We start from the raw sequence: 22,127 nt of genomic DNA on the forward strand, positions 1-22,127 counted from the left end.
CTAATGGCCCATAAAACCCAGAAGAGACTATAGACAATGTCTAGTTGGGGATGTGCCCAGCTGTAGCAGTGTGATTACATAGACCAACAATATGGTTGGCCTTGAAGTTTCAGATACAGGAATTGCTCCTTTATAGTTTTACCCTTGCCATACATTTCCCTCGTGTGTGTTTCTCTATGCATGTCCCACTTTTCCTGATGACAGTGTGTATATACATACTGTGGGATAATGTGCTCCAAGTTTTTTAGTGGGAAATGTTTGATTGCTATTTCTGTTGTTATGACATCAAATTCCTCTACTTTGAACTACTTTTATATTATTATTGATTATGAAAAATAAATAAAACTGTGGGGTCTTAAAAAGTGTGTGTATATGTAGGTGGATGTGTTTAATTTTCAAGGAGTGCTATGAAGCCGGGTGCATCACACCTGAAGTAGGGTAGGATGCTCAGATGGTATACCGGGAAGAGATCATGCCTTAGTACTGTGATTGCCCGGTCACCACCATGTGATAACCCCTGAAGGACATATGCTAATGCTTACTTTCATGATTTGGCATCTATTAACATACTCCTTTTCCTGTCTCTCACCTACCTCTTGGATTTGTTTGCTCTGTGATTTCTGCCTTGTTTTGGCATTGGATCCTGTTAACTCTGTCCAGTAACTGTGTGGGCTATGGTCTCTTTCTTTAGGAAGATTCCTTCTTTAGGGCTCTATTAATTGTATGTCCACGCCTGATTTTTCTAAAGGATGGGGGATTCCTGCACTTAAGATAGATTTGTATACATAGATGTATTTATTGAGGTATGCCACTATTCATACACAGAGATCTTTTTTTAAGCATGTATTTAAGGATAATACTATACCTCTAACATTCAGGAAAATGGTTACACTTAAACTTTAAATCAAGAAAATAAGCTCACAGCATCATCTGAGTGGAGCTCTCTATTTCTAATGCTGTTCATTCCTGGCCTCTGAAATCTGTTGGGGAGTCAGCAGCCACAACACAGAAGCATTGATATATTGATGGACATTCTGAGAATGAGATACCTGTGAGGGGATCAGATGTTGTCTACCACTGGGGAGCAGATTCAAGGGAGAGACCACAGCTTATTCCAGCCAGGGAGTGTCTAACCCTCCCACCATATTTCCCTTTTCTTTTCAGGGAAGAGTTAGAACTGCTGGGTAGTGCACCTGCTTATGGTGAGGCAGTTAATCTGTGCAACAAGAGGAATATTTTGCCACACTCAATGGCTACGTTGGGGGCTAGGGTTGTGTTGATAAATGTTTAATAACTGGTTATACACCAAAAATTATAGGATATAACTTTTAAGTTTAATTTGCATTATTAACACTTTCTTCATCACTTTCATAAAAAAAACCCAATTAGCAAAACAATAAATTAAGCCCTGACTTGTAGGTTTGCTGGTATCTGAGGTATTAATTCTCACACTGAAAATTTAACGATTGACACTTTTAACTCAACTTGAGCTGACTCCAGCACACTTTTGATCAGAAGTGTTCCATTCTTTCTCCCTCCAATTCTCCTTCCTTTACTCCCTCTCTCCCTCCATCTGTCCTTTTCTTCCTTCCTTCCTTTTTTTAAATAGGGATTTTAACTTTCCATAGATATCACTGTAGCATTAAGGCTGTTCCTGTGTTTTCTCATGATTTTGCTAAGTTACTTCCTTTTCCCATAATATATTTGTTAAATATATTTTATGTTATTTTTTGCATGAAAATCATCTTTGTTAACATGCTACAAACATCTGTGTGAATCATGCTACATTTCCGATATGTGTTTCTCCATTTATCACTGGGTCACATGCAAGCTTAATTCTTTGGAAATTATTATATTCTATTATTTGTGGTCACATAAGCTCAATAAAAGGTTTTCTAAAAGGCAATTAAAAAGTTTTTTTTTAATGTGGGTTTCTGGTGTCGAGCTGCTGCTTAGAAAAGAAGTTGCCACTTTAAAAAAGTGGATTTTTAAATACAACCATCTCTCTCTCTCCCTCCCCAAATCTGGGCTGAGATAATTTTTCTTTTTCAGAGAATGTCTAGATGACCAAAGTAGATGTAACAACTGCATTCATGGTTTGGACAGTAGGCATTCTTCAATCCATTGAATGGATCCCTGTGAAAATGGTTTTGGGTGGTGATGAATCTTATCAAAGAATCACTGTAGTGTTCTGGAGATTGATATAACCAACACAAATCATCCACAACCAGGAGCAACTGGTGAACCTCATCATGTATAAGAAATCCTTTTTCCTTTTGGACTTTGCAGGATATTTTCCATGGTGTGGCAGGATATTTCCCTTTTTTGTCCCTTACTCAAAAAGCAGAAAATCTCTAAATGAAATTACCTTAGTACATTACTTCATATCTGTATATAAATGATTTCTGTATGTTTCAAACAATCCTACATGATTTTAACATAAACATAGGAGATACCTTGTTGGAGTAGAACTCTACATAATAAAATTCCTTTTAGGAAAAACATCAACAATAGCACTGTGGGATCTTATACCCTCTACTCACTTCAGGTAATTGTGTGCCTATGAAGATGTGGTTTTATGTAGAAAATTATTTCCAAAAGCCTGCCTGATCTCTTCTCATGTTTTCAAGCAAGCATACCCTTAACAAGGGCCTTCGATAATTCTCCTAAAGATTTTATAGAAATGAGCAAGTAGTCATATGGATCAATTGTGATTGGAGTCATCTTGATTACTTTTTTGGTAATAGTTCTATCTATGGATTTTTCTAGTCATTTGGTATTTTCTCTTCTTGCTGATACAGTAATTGTCATTACAAGGAGCCCAAAGGAAATTAGGAAGTGTCTTAACTAAGGAATCTGTGCCTCTTTGTCAAATACAGAACCAAGGGCAAAACTGGTTTAGAATATAAATTCAGTTGCAAATGGTATGGAGGAGAATGGTAGAAGATTTTGAGTCATAATATTTCACAAAACAGAAAATAAGAGTGGGAGAGAAAACAAATCTGCAGAAGACTTGGCACGAAACCCAACTAAGATGGTTCATCCTCAGAGCAATTATGGATAAAAGTGGCTAGCAAAGCAAACAGAGGCAAAATAAGGCAGTTCTGTCAGCATTTCTGGACAAATTTTTCTTCATCATCTGTGACAGTAGAATCATCATATTTTGGCCCTAAAACTTCAGTCTCTTTTCAGTCTCTGATGTGCCACACAAGGAAATGGAAAAGGTGTTGAAAGAGATGAAGATGAGAAGAACGGTTGGAGTAGATCAAGTAACACAAGCAAAATCCACGATAAAAGTTACATATTTTTCTAAGAATGTGGAGTTTTTAGGCTACTGTAGTTTGTGATAAGTCTGGGACAGTAGAGAGGCATCAGGTTATGGAGGGCTTTGGATAACTGCTTATTACTCAGTAGACAGTAGAGAGCCATTTAAGAGTTTCAACAAGGGATGTGACATGACCTGATCTGTGAATATGGAAAACAAGTCTGACAGATGGCAGTGTAAAAAATGATTTGGAGAGAGGAGAGTGGAAGCAGGAAGACCTGTCAAGAGACTATTATACCTCTCCAGGTGGGTGGTAATGAAGATCTGTACTAGGATAGTGGCAGTGGGAATAGAAGACAAGGGACAGAGAGAGAGCTAGAATTAGAGTAGAGGAAATGGGCATTAGCTCCAGTGCTGAATTTTAGATGGGTGTCATTTCCTCTCTCAGTGGCAATTGGGCTATTGGCATAAGACATAAAAAAGCCAGACAATTAAAGGCAGTCCTTCTATTTCCTAAAATCCTTGTCTAATGTGGGTAGGGCTCCATCCAATTTACTCCCACTATCTTCTGGTCTGAATAACCTTCAGACTCTACTCCATTTCTCTCTTCTAGTAGCACATTTATTTAAAAAATCCTTTAACACACAAATCTCACAGCAAAGCTTTTTGGAGGTGATGCCTCAGCAAACTTAAGTTATAATAGTGAGTCACATCTACATTGCAGGTAAGTCCCCTAGAGATTCTGGTCCAAAGTTTTAGCCTCATTCACCTTATCAGCTAAGTATGAAAACTATTATTGTTATATAAAGTACTCTTTGCCCGAGCTCCTAGCAAGCCCTAGGCAAGGCACAGTTTTCTGCTGCAAAAGCCATCCGTTCTAACTCCCAACATCTAAGGTAAGCAAAGGAGAAGATTTCCAGAATAGCTTCAAAAGCTTCAGTATCAGCATCTGTCCAAGACACCTGAGCAGGAGAGAAGTTACCATAGCAACCGAGACAGGGTTTCAAAAAGGTCTGGAGTATAGGGAGGGGAAGCTGAGGTGGCTGAGGATGTGGGGCACAAACCGAGGGACACATTCTCCTATCTGCTGCTAACTCTGTGCTACCCTATGACCACCTGGTTCTGTTTTGACAGTAATTGCCCCAGCTCCCTCAGCGGGCTCTGGCTACCCCTCCACTGGCCATTCTACTATTATTCTACCATTCTATGCACTATAACCATACTCTTTAACTCTCTTCATTTAGTGCCTTGACTTGGCTCCTGATACCCCAGACTCTGATAGTTGAGTTTTTGCCTTATATTTCCCAGACCCAGTACTTTCTCAGCATTTTCAAACCATGCTGCCATGGCTGCCAGTGACTGTACTTTCCCCACAGGGCCCCTTTATGTTTGCTTTTCCTTAGTTAGAATGTAAGCTCCTTGAAGGCAGGGACTATTGTGTTTGATTATATTTGTATACTCAGTGCTTAGCAAAGTATCTGGCACCAAAAATGATCCTTCCTTCCTTCTCTCCCTCTCTCCCTCTCTCCTTCCTTCCTTCCTTCCTTCCTTCCTTCCTTCCTTCCTTCCTTCCTTCCTTCCTTCCTTCCTTCCTTCCTTCCTTCCTTCCTTCCTTCCTTTCTATTCTTGCTGCATCTTGGGGCTAGAGGAGATTGATCTTGTGGAGGTTTGTCATTTACAATGGGCATCCTACAGGAAACATAACCTTGTGGAGACAGGTTACTCCTTCCAAGGTGTGACTGGACCTAGTTAGTTACCTGAAAGACACCCCTGATTCACATAGTTGAAGGCTTATACAGCTTGAAGGTAGGTTCCTGCAGCCCAGGTTGGTTCCTGACTTCACTGGACATTACTCTGATCCCTTCCCAACATGGCCTCATGGTCTCTCCCCAAGGCCCTCCTTTTCATCAGGTGCAAAAATCCCTAGTTATGACTCTGATAATGCCTCTAGGGAAGAGCCATATTCCCAAGAGAAGGCAGTAAAAATAGCATAGGCAGAAAGTGGGGACATGACATGAAAGCATTTCTGAGAAGCACTGAGGAAAGGAGGAAAAAAGAAAAAAAGAACAGAGACAACTTCTTAAGACACTGTTTTCTTTTACATTGTGTGAATTAATTCATTAATTAGTATCAACATTTCATGTTAAAAATGTTTTCAGGGGAAGAGGAAGGCAGGGGTACTTTGTTCTTGCTGGTAGGGGTGGCAGGGAGATAGGCAGCAGCTATGCCACCCACACTGGGTTATCCAATGAAGGCATGGGGAAGAGAGGGAGACCCTTAGATAGCCAGGGTGGGCCCACAGATCCTGGTCACCTTCTGACAGCATCTGCAGAGAATTCACTTGAGAAGACTGACCAGCATTTTCCCAGTGGCCCTATTCAGAATCACAGAAAGAAATATTTTAAGAGAAGTAGCAGAGGCATAGACACAGAGGAATCAATGCTTTCAATTAATAGACACTGATGAGCTAAACGACCATGGAGGAAATGCTGGCAAAACGAGGGGAGAAGGCTGGTTTTGCCTGATGGAGATCCTTACAGAAGGAAGGATTCCTTTGGGATGACAAGACATCAGAGAGACAATCTTTCTTATATATTTTTTTCTGGATCTATACTTTTCTGGAGATCCTCAGAAGTATATGCCTCAGAAGCTGTTTTAACAGCATTACTTAGCCAGAAGACCAGTGAAAGAAAAAAAAATATGCTTAAAGAGAAGAGAGACAAAAGCAGGGACAGACAAACAGAACATTTCCACTGTAATTTCAGTATTTGAGTAAACTCCACCTATTCCTCATGTTCTGTTTTCACTGTTTGGCTGAGAGTAACTATTGAAAACCACCACACCCTTGTTTTTGTTGTGAGCTATCTGTGACCGTATTTAGTGTTCTTTGCCCTCCCACCCTTCCAAGTTATTGTGTGGGGGAAAAGAGAGCATATGGCTTTATATATTGCTTCAACTTAATTTCCCTTAGACTTTTCTCATCCCCTCCCTATCAGAATTCTCTTTTCCTGTCTCCTTGTGGTGTGAGGTCACTCTGTGTTCTCAAAGACTACACCAGTAATATAAATATCCTGGCAAATCCCACCAAGCTGGAAAGACTTCATAGTAGAGCTAGAAGGAAAATCAGAGTCCATCAAATCCAATACTTTCACTTGACAGTGAGGCAGCTGTCTGTCTGACATCTGAGGACAAGTTTGGCTATGTTCTGAGGGACATATCACCAGATCAATAGGTTGGTTACCAGGTGACAAATTTTCGAGAAGACCAAGAAGTATGGGACTGTAATCAGTATTAGTGGAGGGAATTCCCACATCAAGGAAATCACAGCTCCTTAAAGTATGGAGGTAAACAGTTCTTTTATCACTCATTGTTTAAAATAGAGCATTGGGGGGCAGCTAGGTGGTGCAGTGGATAAAGCACTGGCCTTGGATTCAGGAGGACCTGAGTTCAAATCTGCCCTCAGATACTTGACACTTACTAGCTGTGTGACCCTGGGCAAGTCACTTAACCTTCATTGCCCTGCAAAAAAAAATTTTAATAACTAAAATAGAGCATTGGCATTAGGAGCCTTGATAACCCCAAATGTCATAATGCTACTAAGAGAATCCAAATATGAGATGGCTAATTGCCACTCCCAGAAGGATTTCCCACTCTCACAGTTGGATGACTTCTAGGAACATTGCCAGAAACTCAAAAATTCTGTTTTTCCCATATGGATATTGATTTATGCTATGAATCATTTGAGGGGCACTAAGGTGGCACAGAGGATAGAGTGCCAGACCTAGAGCCATGATGACTCGTCTTCCTGAGCTCGAAAAATCTGGTCCCAGACACTGACCAGTTGTGTCACCTTGGGCAAGTCACTTAACCCTGTTTGCCTCAGGGTTTCATCATCCAGAAAATGAGCTAGAGAAGGAAATGGCAAACCACTCCAGTATCTTTGCCAAGAAAGCCCCAATCAGGGTCACCAAAAACAGCATCATAATTTGGGCCTTGGTGTGACTTGTTCCTTTATACACACTCCATGATTCAAACAAACTGGCCTTCTTAGGAATCCTCACACCCTACATTCGATTTTCTGTCTCCAAACCTTTGCCTGGGGTTGTGACCCCTGCCTGTAAGGTAGTCCCTTCTCACCTCCATCTCCTAGAGTTTTTAGTTTCTTTGAATATTCAGCTTAAGTGACACTTCCCTGTAATGGGGGCATTTACTAGTCCTCCTTTCCCCCTCTTCCACCCACTAGCTCCTAGTACCTTCTCTACAAATTTCTTTGTGTTTATTATATATATATATAAAATCTACATACTTCTATGAACACATGATATTTTCCCTGATTGAATGAATGCAAGCTCCTTGAGTGTAGGGACTGTTAGATTTTGAAATTTAGTACATAGCAGGTGCCCAATAAATGCTTTCAATTGGCACCAAAGTGGTCCAGTGGATAGAATGCTGGGCTTGGAATCAGGAAGACCCGAGTTCAAATTTGCCCTCATATACTAGTTGTGAGATCCTGGGCAAGTCAATTAACTTATGTTTGTCTCAGTTTCCTTACTTATAAAGTAGGGATAATAATAGCACCTACCTCATAGGGTTGTTGTGAGGATCAAATGTGGTAATATTTGTAAAAGCACTTTGCACAGTTTTTGACTATTAGGAAACAAATAAATGTTTATTCCTTTATTTCCCTTCTTTAATTAATTAATTATTATGGATTAGTATGTTATTTTCAGATTGCCTTTTCAAAAACCAACCTTATAGCTTTAAAAAGTGTCAGATTCCCAACACCTTCAAGGTCAGTTGCTTTCATTTTTCACTGCTAGAATGTACAGGCAGTTCAGATGCAGGGCTGTGAATAGTAGGCAATGGCATCACAGAGGTGGAGGTATTCAATTCAGTTCAATAAATATTTATCAAGCCAAGGAATTGAAGGTCTAATCTAGAAGGGAACTCTAAGCTATGTAGTCCAATTTTACAGGTGAGGAACCCAGGGAAGTTAAGAGACTTACCCAAGGTTACACAAGGAATAATTATTGAGATAGGCTATTAACCCGGTCTTTTGGGTCCAGAATCAGCACTTTTCTACTGTGTCACTTTGCCTCCATGACTCCATGCCAGGCACTGTGCTAAATTCAGGAGATACAAAAACGTAAGTCAAAGTCACTGCTTTCAAGAACTGTATATTCCTTTGACCTGCAGGTACAAAGATACCTCAGATAATAGATTTAGACCTAGAAGGGATTGTAGAGGTCAATATAATGGAGTGTCCTGAGTAGTAGTCATGACTCTAAGTTTGCAAACTTTGCTTTCACCACTGATAGTGATGATGTAGGACTCAGAAGCTTATAAAAGGGCAGAAACTAAGGTGCCAAGTGTCAACAAAATTATGTAGTCAGGTGCCCATCCTGGCTATGTTAGCAGTTATTTCTGGAAAGGTTTCCCACTAAAAAGAAATTTAGATCTACATTTTGCATATCTATAAAATAACTAATTACATCAATTGATGTCTTCTTTTTATTCTCCAAGTGATTTGATTTCATTATATGCCAGCATTGGTCATAAGCACCATAGCTATGAACCTTGGTTAACAGAACAGGCACTATATCACTGCAAATTTAAAAAAGAGTAAGTCCCTCAATTTCCTGTCTGTCTTCAATAGGACATTTGATAAAAGAAAATAGAATTCTAAAAAGTTGAGGTGCATCCCATTTGACAGAGTTAAGAAAGAAGTAATGAAATGAGAATAGTGTTTCCACAACACAACATGGATGCAAATTCCAGTGTGGACTTTAATTATGGAGCTGACAGGACCTGATGCTCTATCCTCTGTGCTTTCTGTTATTTTAAGAGAGAGTTTCATCCAGCCAACCTTTGCTCATTTGTCATTATGACCTAATTTGGGTTGAATTGATAATAATATAAGGAATGGTAGGGGTTTGGAGACACTAAATTATGTTTCTTCTTTTTCCAAGAGATTCTCAATATAGTTGTTTGGTTCAATCAATAATTGTGCACCTTTTCCCAATGCCACAAACCTGAACCTAAACTGTAGGGGACAATCTGTGTGACTCAAGAGTGAACTGTTTACTTTCCAGTTACATTCTGATGAAGTCCGTGCTCTCAAATGCCTATTGTCCATTTAAAAATCCTCAATTAAAATTAAAAAAAAAGTTTTAATTATCCCTTTCAGGGAGATAAAGGGATCTCTTCTCCTGTATACAGATCATACTTCTTATATCTAAGCATTCATCATTGGTTCTAGGATCTCTTATGTGTGGGGAATTTTAACACATTGCAAAGCATAACATGGCAATATCAAATCTACGTTCTATCTATCCCATGTAATTTTCAGAGTCAAACCTCCTAATATTGGTAGACATCATCCCTTCAATAGATTTACTTGTGTGTCTTGGCTTAAAATGCATGGAATGTAGGGCAGCATATTCTAGGGACACAGCTCTCCTACTATTTTTTAAGTGTTAGTTAGACACAGACATGGTACCTAAAAGTACTTGTATTGGTATAACAAGCTGAACATCCAAATAGTTCAATGGGATTTTTATGGAACAATAGATTGTACTAGAGAAAGCATGACAGGTCACTTGGACTGTAGTATTCAATCAGAAGCAGGTCACACCATGATGAGGGCATATTGGGAAGCCACTTGTTTTCATGTTTCATTTTTCATTCTCGGGTGGAAATAACGATCAATGTAATCAGGTCATGGTACTAACATACTGAGGTTATGAATACTTTCAAATTAAAAGTATATGCCTCTGTCGCCTAGGAGGAGACCAGCATAGGTTACTCTAGGTGTTGTCATTTTTTACAGTTTAATATCCTATGAAGGACTTTTATGATCAGGTTGCCTTGTCAGTCTCATTTCACACAGTTCTCCTTCATAAGCTCTGTGTTCTGGTTACAGTAGAACCCAATATTTCAGCATCTTCTCAAACATTCTCTCTCCCTTCTTATTTCTTCCTCATTATTATTTCTTTCTTAACTCTGTCAAATTGGATGCCCCTCAACTTTTCAGAATTCTATTTTCTTTTAGCAGACAGGAAATTGAGGGACTTACTCTTTCTTTTTCTTTTTATTTATTTTTTTATTTTAGTGAGGCAATTGGGGTTAAGTGACTTGCCCAGGGTCACACAGCTGGTAAGTGTTAAGTGTCTGAGGCCAGATTTGAACTCAGGTACTCCTGAATCCAGGGCCAGTGCTTTATCCACTGAGACACCTAGCTGCCCCTAACTTACTCTTTTGTAAATTTGTAGTGATGTAGTGATTGCTCTGTTAGCCAAGTTTAATACCTATGGTGCTTATGACCGATGCCAGAGGATGCAGCCTCCTCATTGAATCCTGGCACTTCCCCTGTGAAGCCTTCCCTAAACCACCTAATTGCTCTCTTCCTTCTGAACTCACTTTAAATGATAATATTATATACAACACAATTGAATACATATACAAAGCAAAGGGTAAAATCTTACCTCAAACCTCAATGAAGCCACACCAAATGAATTACAAAACAATAAACAGGTAAAGAAAATGCTTTTGATCATGACCCTTTCTAAGCCTAACTAAAATTCCATAACTTTGGACACCTGTTTCCTTTTTTTTCTTCTTTTTATTCCCTTTTCCTTTCCTTTCTTAAAAAATATGTATTATATATGTATATATATATAGACATAATTATAGTTAGTTTTTATATAATTCTTGTTCCACTGATTTTGCTCCAAAACAAGTCAGATAAGCCTTTGTGTAGTTCTTTATACATTTCATGTATTGAGTTTTGTGATACTAAAATTATTCAATTATATTGTTATACTCTAACTTTTTCTGCTATTCTCTAATTATTGGACATATGGGTTTATTCCAGATTTCTGCTATTACAAATAGGGCAACTATGAATATTTTCACACAGATAGGCCCTTTTCCCCCTAATTATGATATTTTAGGACTAGAATTCTAACAAGTAGTACCTCTTACTTGAAGCCTTTCCTAATCCCCCCAACTGCTAGTGTCTCATCCACCCAAATTACCTTGGATTTCCTTTGTACATATTTTGTATTTACTTACATTTGAGTATTTTTTACTTTCTTGATGTAAGCTCCTTGAGGACAAGATTTGTTTTGTTTTTGACCTTGTGTCCTAGATGACACTATAGTACAGTGCTTAGGACTTAGTAGGTACTTAATAAATGCTTGATTGATAGATCAAATGCATGCAATCATTTGATCCTGAATACTTGTTCTAAAAGTAGGATCAGTTTTGTGACTTGCGTATTATAATATTATTCTCCAAAATGTTTGTTCCAGTATGTAGTCTTACCAGTAATTCATTAAAATGCCATTTCCCCACAACCTTGCCAACACTGAATTTTTTTTTTTTACTGTTCGAATGGATGTAAGCTAGTATTTTTAAATTGTAGTGACTTGTATTTTTCTGATTAGGAGATTTCAAATTATTTGTAATATATCTATTTTGTCTTTCCAATAAAGTATAATTTCACTGAAGGTGGGGATTATTTCATAGTTTTATTTATCCAATACTCTACAATATGGCAGTTTAATAAAAGTGGTCTTTTAATAGATTTTTTTTTTAAAGAGCAAATGAAAAAAGTTCTCTATAACCTCAAAATGAATGAAACATTCAGTGAATGGCTGCTATGTACAAAGCATTGTGCTAAACGCTGCAATTTGATGTAAATTAGCCTACCAATGCAATATCAATGTAACACCTGAGATACCCCTCTCTCCTACTCCCCCTCCATCCCATCCCTGCCCCTGCTTCCCAAAATAGTTATATAGGTTCAAGATAATCTGTGCCCTCCCACCAGTGTATTTCAGTGTACCTTTTGTATTTATTCTGGCTTCCATCAGCCAGAGGACACAATTAGTTTAAAGCAAAGATGTTTAATGAAATAGAATAGGAAGAAAACTTGGCATTGAAACATTATTCTCATATACCACATTCTCCCTGAAACAGTCTTGGTGAGGAAAATGAGCACAAAAAAGGCCTTCACTTAAGGGACTCACACACATGTCAGGACCATATTGGTCTAGGGCATGGGTGGAGGGACAAATTAAATGGCTAGTTATTTAGGACCACCATCAGTGTCTTCAGGTACTGTCATCACAATGCCCTTATTGGGTCTGTTCTCTAGGAGGTGTGTCAGGCACTGTAACTCTATGTAAATTGCTATGTAAACTGCCAATGCAAATTCAATGGAGCACCTGAGATGCTCTCCTTTCATATTTCCCTCCCCTGGTCCCCAGAGAGCTATATAGACTTGAGATAATCTGTGGGATCAGAAGGCCCTACGAATGTATTTTATATTTATTCTAGCTTCTATTAGCCAGAGGGCACAATTAGTTTAAAATGAAGGCATTTAAGGAAATGGAATAGGAAGAAAAAGTTTCTAGAAAACAAAATTTCTTTGCTGTATTCTTCTAGTCCTGTTATCCCTCGTGGTGAGGGTCTCATGTTGTTGGTCATGCTTCAAATCCCCATTGGCTTGTCTCTCTTCTGATTTCATATGAATGCTCCTCCAGCATCTTCAGAGCATTGTCTTTGTTGGGATTTGCATTCCGTGGTGGTGGTGGTGGGGGGGCAGGTAGTTGATGCAGTTGATAGAGTGCTGGTTCTGGAGCCAGAAAGATTCATCTTCCTAAATTTAAATCTGACCTCTGACATGTACTACCTGTATGACCCTGAGTGAGTCACTTAACCCTGTTTACCTCAGTTTCCCCATCTGTAAGATGAGCTGGAGAAGGAAATGGCAAATCACTCCAGTATCTTTGCCAAGAATACTCCAAATGGGATCAAAAAGAGGAAGACATGACTGAACAACAGCTATATTCTGGGCTCACCTCTTCTGAGTCACAAAAAGTCATTTAATTTCAGACTTCTAGGGTATAGTTACCAGAGACTTTCCATTGATAAGGAAAGGTTCATAGTCACAGCCACAAATACTTAGGCAAACATAAAAAAGCCAAGCAGAGTGCCCCCAAGTTTAAAATATCTTTTCTTTTCCACCCCTAAATCTCATGCTGAGATTAAAGCCCTTTGTTATAGTTAACTATCTAATTTCGGGTTAAATATTCCCAAGATTCTCTAGTTTAGCATGGGAATGCATTTTAGCTAGAACAAAAGTTAAACTAAGGAGGCAAGTTTAATGTCCTTCACCCATCTAGCACATATTCCTGTCTTTATAATTCATAGCTACCAGTAGGGAAGCCTTATAACTTTCATGCTATATTTTGGAAAGGGAAAAACCTTCTTTTTCTTATATCCTCCTTATACTAAAGAACATCTGTGGCTTCAGAAAATAGCTTCAAAAATACTTTAAACATAAGAGGCCATGTACTCTAGCATATAGAACACTGGGATAGCGTCAGGTCATAGGGTCATGGTATAGAAGGGACCTCAGAAATCATCTTGTCTAACCCTTTATTTTACAGATGAAGAAATTGGGGCATAGAGAGGGTATGGCTTGTCTAAGACCACATAGATATTAAGCGTCAACGGTGACCAAATTTCTTTCCTACCTCTGCTTACAATTTGTTGAGTGACCTCAGACAAGTTGCTTTATATCTCTGTCCAAATAACAAAAATGGGAAAAGTAATACCTGACTCCAATCAACTCCATGAATCTATTTTATGGATTGAATATCTATATGGCCCTTTGAATTCTGTAGAAGGTAAGGGCAGTCATAGGATTTATAACTGGAAGAGAGCTTAAATATTATGTTGTCCAAACCCTTTATTTGTTTTACAAATTAAATTCTAATCTGTCTTCTAAATAGTATTTAAAAGAAAACCCATACTTCAAGGTTCAGCTCAAAAGCGATTTCTTCCATGAATCCTTTCTTGAACCCCCATCTCTCCCTTAAAGCAGCATGTACTCTTCCTATTCACTCACTAAGCATATTCTAATCTGTATTAACTTTATCTGTGTATGTGGCCAAGGGCACTGATTATATCCATTTCCTAACTGATATGGATCAATTGCCACAAGGAGATCAAAAGAGCCTGAAATCTTCCCAGTAGGAGAACACTTAATTTCCTTGCCAGGTGTAGGTATAAAGATATGCCATCCAAGGGCAGCAACATCTAGAGAATAGACCTGTTTAGATGTCAGAGTTATTTGTAAGATCATACAGAGAAGGATGGCATAAGATTATGAGGAGTAATGTTCATAATGTAGCAAAATGCAATGGAAGAGGAAAAAATTTAAAGAAAGAATAAGCATTGGGACAGCTAGGTGGTACAGTGGATAAAGCACTGGCCCTGTATTCAGGAGGAGCTGAGTTCAAATCCGGCCTCAGGAACTTAATACTTACTAGCTATGTGACCCTGGGCAAGTCACTTAACCCCAATTGCCTCACCAAAACAAAACAAAACAACAACAAAAAAAGAATAAGCTTTTATATAGCACCAACAATGTGCCATGGATGGCACTAAGTGCTTTTTACCCCACCAAAAGAACAAAAAAAAAGTGTACTAGAGGTATAAAACAAAGTGTTACATGAGTCAGGAGGAGGTTGAATTAGGGGTTCCATAACTATACTGCACATTTAGAAAAACCAAACACCTCTATAGTACTTAAAAGGTGCCAAGAGCCAATATAATTTGAAAATATTATCTCATTTGATCTTCACAACTACCTCACAACAATACTAGGTCCTAGTCTTATGCCCATTTTGCAGATGAAGAAGCTGAGGGAAACAGGGTTAAGTGACTTGCTCAGGGTCACACAGCTAGTAATTGTCTGAGACCTGATTTGAAGTTAAGTCTTCCTGATTCTAGGCCCTAGCACTCTATTTAGCTTCCTGAGTATCGGAACTCTGATTTCATTAACAAAGGGAACTCTCTGTCAAGAAAGATTCGTAACCATTTTCCACACTTGGGCATTCAAAGGTTAAATAACTTGCCCAGCATCATGCAGCCATATACATCTCAAGAACTGTACTTGAACTCAGGTTTTCCTGACTTTGATCTATGTTGTTCTTCACACATTGTAGATTTTAAAGGTAGAAGGCTCATCTAGACCAACTGAATTGAACTCATCTCTTAACATAGTTTCCATAGAAGGAATGGAGGCAACTTGTCCAAGGTTCCAGAGCTAACAGATGTCTTCTGAGTCAAAATTTGAACCCAGTTCTTTCTGACCCCTACCTAGTCCAGCACTGTAATCCTTGGTACACGAATGAATATGACTGCAGGCACTACTGCATATATTAGGTACTTAATAAATGTTTATTGGAGCAATAAGTCAGGCACTAACTCAATGATACAAAATGATGGAAAGTAACACATTCAGATCGCCTCTCCCACTCCCCAAGTACATTCTGCAGCAACAGAGGAAAACAGGAACCTTTTCTCTGGGAATTTGTTGCTCACAAATCTGGGCCCAGATTTTTTTGCCAGAGCCCTTGTCTCTTAAGGCTGCTTCTCTTTGCCCCTCTCCAGACCAGCTCCTGAGGCTGCCTGACTTCACAGGGTCAGAGCTGTATCTGATAATAAAGTGTCTCTCTCCTCTGCTACTTCCATGGCAACCAGCAGCTCTGCGGACTCCTTCCGTTCAGAAGGGTGGGGGATGCTCTCCCTGTCTCCCGATCCCTGACAAAGCAATTATTACATTTTCAAAGCCTTCCATCCTGAATCAGAAATTCGACCAGCATCTGTGGTTTCAGGGAGGGTGGGGGGGACCCCAAACAATCCGAACCCTGATTGCCTTTGCTCTCTCTGCCTTTTGCTATCTAAAAGTTGTCCCAGGCTGCCTCCAATCCTAGGGAAACAGCCCAGAACGTCCTGCCCCTGTGTCCTGGGCAGCTTGTCATTATGCACTTCTAACCCATCTTAATAGAGGTGGGTAACCTTGGAGGGAGCACATCCACCTCGAAGTTTGTGCAGCAACCTCTAATTTCTCATCCATTCTCCTTTACGATGGAAGCACAGGCTTTCATTGGTTATACTGTTAAAGGATGCAATTAGAAACTGATAGAAGGATGCTGGGGAGGAGGGGGAGAAGGAGGGAGGGGAGAGAAGGAAGTGTCAGGGGGAGGGAGAGAAGGAAGGAGGGGGAACCACAAAACAATGTTATCTGGAATCTTGGGCAGCTCTGTCAGTTCACAGTGATGGGAGTTTTGATTAGCCTGGCTTTTTGCCTTCTGGCCTTTCGGCATGCCTACTTATGATAAGAAGTGCCTGGGCAGTAGGTAATCCCCTACTAATAAATCATTTTCAGAGATCTCTAACCCCAGTAATATCAAGCCCTACTTTCACACCCTTTCATCCTTATTAATGCAGAGCATTCTAGACTCCCTGTTCCAGGTAGACCTTGAGGAACCTTCTGATCAAAAGCAAAGCATGTTTTGGAGCCTGAGCTGCCCTTCAAAGTGAGCGGGAGATAGTGGCCTGTGCAAAGCTCGCCCCACCCTCAGAATCAATAACTTTCCTCCTCTAGGTTCTAGTACTGGGCGATTGCCAAAGTGGCAGTTCCCCATAAGCTGTGAGAATTAGTTTGGCTGTAATAGGAAGAAGCTTCTGGAGCAGGTCTGGCCTAGGCCTCAGAGGACCAAGTCAGGAGAAAAGGCCTCAGAGAGTTATAAACATTCAGTCTCTTCAGTACTTGTCACTTGCCTTGTCCTCTTCCAAATAAAATCATCAAATCAAATCAAATCAAATCAAAAGAATTATTCCTAATCTAGGTCTGCTGGAGGCAATTGGAGAGTTCCTTAAAAACTCTAGTCCAGGTGCACGTTAATAAGATTTGATGGGATTTACAAATGAACGCCACTCCCATTGCCCCCACAGTCAGCACACATTCTTGCAGAAATTGGACCATAGATTGAAAAGTTTGGGACCAAATTCTGGCTGCTGAAGCCTAGTTGGAATCCATCCCTGGGATCTCATTTCTAAAGGATGGTTAATTAGGAAGTGACTAACTCCAAAATGACTGTTATCACTGACAGGCAGGCAGAAAGATAGCAAGGACTGACCAGACTTCCAAGATTCTTCTTCAATTACAATTCCTTTGATCTTTTTTTCTTTATTTATTTTTTAAAGAAAAGAAAAAGAACTTATTCAGGGCATCTGAACTTCTAATTGTAGCCCTTATAATTCCCCCCAACCCAAACTCCCCTTTAGTAAAAGCTTCTTATTTGAACTCTGGAGTTAGCTCACTAATTAAATGTGCATGGATAGCATTTCCAAGATTCCTGCTCTCTTTTAACTCTAAAAGGGCTTTAGTGAGAAAATATATGATGTTGCTTAAGGTAAGATCCAGCTGCTGGATCTTTCAGCTAAATGCCTGGCAAACTTGGGCCTATCCTGGGAATTTTCACTGTGGACTCTTCAAAGGCTCGAGCAGCATCTCTGTACAGGAGCTACAGAGAAAGTCCACAAAATGCACCGCAGGGATTTCCATGTTTTTAGCTGATGGCACTGGATTTGCTGCCAGACTTCTAAGTGCCTTCTAAACCAATGTAGATTTAGAAAACACATTAAAACTTCAATTAAATGTTTGCATTGCTTGCATGACAGGACTTTAGAAGGCTTAGTTTTTCCTGTTGATCTCCTAGCAAGTCACAGGAGTACTTTTCTCATGCCTAAGTTGTTTTCTTCTTTCCCTCTTTCTCTACTATTGTAACTCTCCAGAACTACTGCCTCTCTGCCCCGCCACTCCCTGCAAATGGAGAATAAAAATGGTCAATGGTGGGTCCCTGTGGTCATTTCTCAGACACAGGTGACAGAGAGAAGACAATATTTTAAAAATATAATTTTGGATTTGATTTTATGTACTATTTTTTGGTATGTTGTTTCCCTCATTAGAATGTGATCTCTATGGGGCAGCTAGGTGGCACAGTGGATAGAACACCGGTCCTGGATTCAGGAGGACCTGAGTTCAAATTCGACCTCAGACACTTAACACTTACTAGCTGTGTGACCCTGGGCAAGTCACTTAACCCCAATTACCACACACACACACACACACACACACACACACACAAAAAAAAAAAAAAAACCAAATAAAAAGAATGTGATCTCTATGAGGTTGGGGCCCATGTTTTTGTCTTTGTATCTTCAGTTCTTAGCACAGTTCTTGAGATATAATAAGCACTTAATAAGTGCTTGTTGACTAACCTAAGATCTCTGAAGTAACAGTCAATTCCATATACTTACATATGACATGTACTTATACATGTACACATACTTAATAAAACTATTTGATCTATTAAAAATCTATTCTTTGCTTAGATCTGAAGGGTTTTTTGCTGGGATTTTTAGTTTTATTTTTTATGGGTTTAAATCCTTTCTGTTGTATTGTTTTAGTGTGGATAAATTAAGAAAAAGTGTATTTTAAAAAATCTTTCATTCTAGTTCCATTCCTGTGACCCTGGGTTCTCTGATGCTATGCCCGTGTCACTCAAGGTGTGGTGACTCCTCCCAAGCTGGACAGCTTTTGAGCACAAGCTTGGTGACAGACATGAGTTTGTCTTCTGAAGAACAGCCTAGCTGAAGGGCAGAGAGACTCATCACTGGAAGGCTAGCCATCAAGGGATTCTCTTTAAACCACAGCAATTTATGAAACTGTTTACTAAGTCATGGAAAGGTCTGTTGGAGAGAATACTCATGCCAATGAAATCATAATCTTTCAAGGACTGAAGAAAAACGTGTATATAAACCGGCAGAGAAATCTCTATTATCAATTGAAGGGGGTATGTGTGTGCATATATTCACAAATACATTCATGTATGTATATATGCACATATGTGTATATACACATGCAACCATGATATATTAAGTGATAGAAGCATATATATCATATATCTAACATTATATTTATATCACAGATATAATATGTATATATATTTCATATAGAGGTAATATCTATATATTACATAGAGGTATTATATGGTTCTTCAAAAGGTTACATTCTGGGGCAGTTAGGTGGCACAGTGGATAGGGAACTGGCTCTGGATTCAGGAGGACCTGAGTTCAAATCTGACCTCAGACACTTAACACTTACTAGCTGTGTGATCCTGGGCAAGTCACTTAACCCCAATTACCTCACACCAAAACAAACAAACAAAAAACCCAACCAAACCAAACCAAACCAAAAAAAATGGTTACATTCTAATATTTCAATGAATCTCTGGATACATTCAAGTAGACATTCCCTTCTTTGGTGTTAGAGACCAGCAAGGTGGTCCAGTCAACAGAATGTTGGCTTTGGAGACAGGAACAACCAAGTTTGAATCCTGCTTCAGACACTTAACTAGCTATGTGACTCTAGTCAAGTCACTTAGCCTCAGTTTGGTTATCTGTAAATTGGGGACAATAATGGCAAGTCACAGGGTTGTAGTGAGGGTTAGATTTGTATGCATGCTTGCATGCATGTATATATGTAGATATAGATATGTGTATGTAAACCTTAAATTATATATACATAGTAATTATTATTATTATCCTTAAAGTCTCACTTTCCCTCACCCTACCCAGCTAACCAGTTGCTAAATCTTATCGTTTCTATCTTTATAACAGCTCTCAGACCCATTCCATTCCTTTCTCTCTACCCACATTATCATCCTACCTCAGAACCTCATCCTCATGGCTGCTCATCTTGATTACTGTACTAAGCTTCCAAATTGGTCTACCTGCCTCAAGTGGGTAGGTTCTCTCTAATCCATCCCACACACAGCTTTCAGAGTCATTTTTACTAAAATGTAGGTCTAACCATATAATTTCTCTACTCAGTCAACTTCAGTGGTGAGTTTGCCATTGCTTCTGGGATCAAACACAAGCTTTTCACTTTGGCTTTTAAAGCCCTTTGCAACCGAGCCCCAGTCGATATTATCATCCTTGTTCTACACTGCTCCTGTTCCTATACTTTAGGTCCAGTTAATCTGGTATTGTGGTATTGAAGAAAACTTTTGAGAGTCCCTTGGACAGCAAGGAGATCAAATTAGTCAATACCTGCAGAAATTGACTCAGACTACACATTAGAAGGACAAATGCTGAATCTGAAGCCCAAATACTTTGGCCACATAACAAGAAGACAGGACTCATTGGAAAAGGTCTTGATGTTGGGAAAGGTTAAAGGCAAAAGTAGAAGGGGATGGCAAAAAATGAAATGAATAGATGGTGTCACAGAAGCAACAAATATGAATTTGGACAGACTTTGGGAGATAGTGGAGGATAGAAGGGTCAGGCATGTTATGATTCATGGGGTCATGAAGACTCAGATGGTCGTGACTGAATGCCTGAGCAAACAACCTAGTATCCCCTGGGTTCTCACAAATGAAACTCCATCTCTGGTCTGTGTGCCTTTTTATTGACTCTTCCTCATGCCTAGAACGCTTTCATCTTGCTTTTGTATCTTAGAACCCTTTGTTTTCTTCCAAATTCTGATCAAATGACACCTTTTATAAAAAGTCTTTTCTCGGGGGCAGCTAGGTGGTGCAGTGGATAAAGCACTGGCCCTGGATTCAGTAGGACCTGAGTTCAAATCTGGCCTCAGACACTTGACATTTACTAGCTGTGTGACCTTGGACAAGTCACTTAACCCCCAATTGCCTCCCCCAAAAAAAATCTTTTCTCTCCTTCTACTGCCTTTTCCCCCATAGAATTATTTTGTATTTATTTTTCTATATATTTGCTTATGACAGGTAGTATCACATATTGGGTAGAGAGCTGGCCAGGAAGCCCTGGGCTTTAGGGCTACCTCTGACTCCTAATAACTGTGTGATTCTGGGCTTTAATTTTTTTTTTCCTTTGTAACGATTGGAATGACGCCACCTTCTGGAGACTTACTGTAGAAGAGTTCCGCCCATGAAGAGAAGGTCTTTGAGGGCAAGACCAGGAGTCTTTTCTTTGGCATCAGGAAGTGACGCGGGCTAGTGGGAGGAGGAAGGAAGAGACTGGCGCTCGGTCTCACTCTCTTTCCTTTGGACTGGTGGAGAGTGGAGCTAGAAATGTGCTCTCCCTTTAATAGATAGGAATCTAGGCCTTTTCTTCTCTCTTTACCAAATTCTTATTCTCCTGAATAAACGCTTAAAAGTCTAACTCTTGCTAAAGCTTATAATTTATTGGCGACCACTCTTTAGATATTTTAGACAGACTAGCTAGAATTTTAGCCCTTAACACCTTTCTCAAATCTGAGTTTATTTTAAAGTTCCAATTCTGATCTTCACTTTACCCCCCACCCCAGTTATCAGTATTCTCTCTCTCTCTCTCTCTCTCTCTCTCTCTCTCTCTCTCTCTCTCTCTCTCTCTCTCTCTCCTCCCCCCCCCCCGCCATCCTTCACTATCCTTTTGTTTTTGGCATTGAAGTAATCAATAGCATACATTGACTTGATTTGAATGATCTCATTAATTTTATCGTAGCATTTTTTCTAATTCTTAATTCTTAAAGGAGAGAGTCATGCTTAAGCTGCAGTTATCATCAAAGTAATATTTTTCACCTACACTCATCCTTTTTGTTCTTGTTGTTCAGTTGTTTTTCAGTGGTGTTCTACTGTTTGTGATCTCATTTGTGGTTTTCTTGGCAAAGATACTGCAGTGGTTTGCTATTTCCTTTCCTAGTTACTGATGAAGAAACCGAAGCAAAAAGGCTTAAGTGACTTGCCCAGAGTCACACAGGTCCTAAGTGTCTGAGGTCACATTTGAACTCATGTCTTCCTGATTCCAGGCCCAGTGCTCCATCCATTGTGCTGTCTAGCTGCTCCATGTTCATCATTAAGCATTACAAAATTGACCAATTGTTCTATGAGATGCTCTTCTTGTCTTTAATGGAATGAAAAAACAAACAACTCTGCTAATTCTTTCTTTTCCTTTACAAGGAAAACTTTCCTCTTAATTA

The 22,127-nt window shown here is 39.4% G+C and overlaps 1 protein-coding gene across 1 annotated transcript in view; it reads right to left on the minus strand.

The window, feature by feature from the left end:
* NOX3 (NADPH oxidase 3) overlaps positions 1-22,127 on the minus strand; it is a 98,119-nt gene that overhangs the window by 68,524 nt on the left and 7,468 nt on the right. The window lies entirely within an intron of this gene.

Source organism: Dromiciops gliroides, chromosome 4, assembly GCF_019393635.1.
Source record: "Dromiciops gliroides isolate mDroGli1 chromosome 4, mDroGli1.pri, whole genome shotgun sequence".
NCBI classification, from domain to species: domain Eukaryota; kingdom Metazoa; phylum Chordata; class Mammalia; order Microbiotheria; family Microbiotheriidae; genus Dromiciops; species Dromiciops gliroides.